We start from the raw sequence: 1345 nt of genomic DNA on the forward strand, positions 1-1345 counted from the left end.
CTGTAGCTTTGTGGATTCAAAGGGCATATTATGATACACAGATCATGTTTATCAGTGTGGTTTGAATATTTTTATAAAGGAATGATGTTTTTTAAAAAAATGGTGTTTCTTTAGCACAAGATGTTTAAACAAACAATACTCTATTTTATGATGTCAAAAGGAATTTATATTACCATACCTATATTTACTCAACATGTCTTAATGTTACAAGCTTGAGTCATCACAGAAAAGGTTGGTGTGAATCCCTGAAATATGATGGTACTTTCCCAGATAAGTTTACGATCAATAAACTCTGTTGACAAAAACAGGGGAAGCCACAGGAAAAGCTACTGATACTAATTCTTCCCTTACCACAATGTCTCATGTCTTGTCAGCTGGTAAACAGATGACGGAAGAAATTCCTCTTGGTCTTATCTGTTCCTGAAAATATGGGCAATGAGTGCCACCTCCCAATAAAAATAAATAAATCTAAAATTAGTGGGGAAATTTCTGCTTGATTTTAATCAGTCCTCTCTTTTTACAGTGTTTGAATTATTGCCTTTTTTGTTGTTATTGTTGAATGAATTACTAGTACATTTTCTGGGTCATCAATGACATTTTGGTGAGAAGTTAGGAGAGGCTATGTACTAAAGGGAATTTTATTTTCTGTAAAAAGATAACACTTTTATTGTTTACTAGCAAAAATACAGAGCAAAGCAGTTCTAGGGTTGATTCCATAGCTCAGTGAATGATGCTCAATGCATCAAAGAATCTGTTCATCTTAAAAATATTCTTCTTAGAATATTGGTTGCCCCATGATTACATACAGTTGCCACAGTTCCAGGCATCAAACCTTCACATGGTAATCCCCATAGTTGAGAAAAGGATGGTGGTGGTGGTGGTGTCCTGTTGAATCAGTTCCAATTTATAGTGACCCTGTACCTTACAGGAGCAGAAGGCATGATCTTTGTCCCATAAAGCAGCTGGTGAATTTGAACTGCTGATCTTAAGACAAGCACCCCATGTGTAAACTACTATGCTAAAAGTACTTCTTTGAAGAAAGGATACACGCTGAAAGGGTCTTTTATCGATGGTCTTTTCTTTCATCAAATAAAGAAATTGTTTCTAGAATCTTAATATCCCCAGCCAATTTCTACTTGAGTTCTAGGTATTTCCATCCAAATCAAACACTGACAAAGAGGAATAAGATGACCATAATTATTGTTGTTGTTGTTGCAGGTGCCATCAAGTTGGTACCCACTCATAGTGACCTTGTTGTTGTTGTTGTTAAGTGCCGTGGAGTCGGTTCCGACTCATAGCGACCCTGCACAGGGTTTCCGAGGCTGTAAATCTTTACGGGAGCAGA

This window comes from Chrysochloris asiatica, unplaced genomic scaffold (genome assembly GCF_000296735.1).
Source record: "Chrysochloris asiatica unplaced genomic scaffold, ChrAsi1.0 scaffold00036, whole genome shotgun sequence".
Classification (NCBI taxonomy): Eukaryota; Metazoa; Chordata; class Mammalia; order Afrosoricida; family Chrysochloridae; genus Chrysochloris; species Chrysochloris asiatica.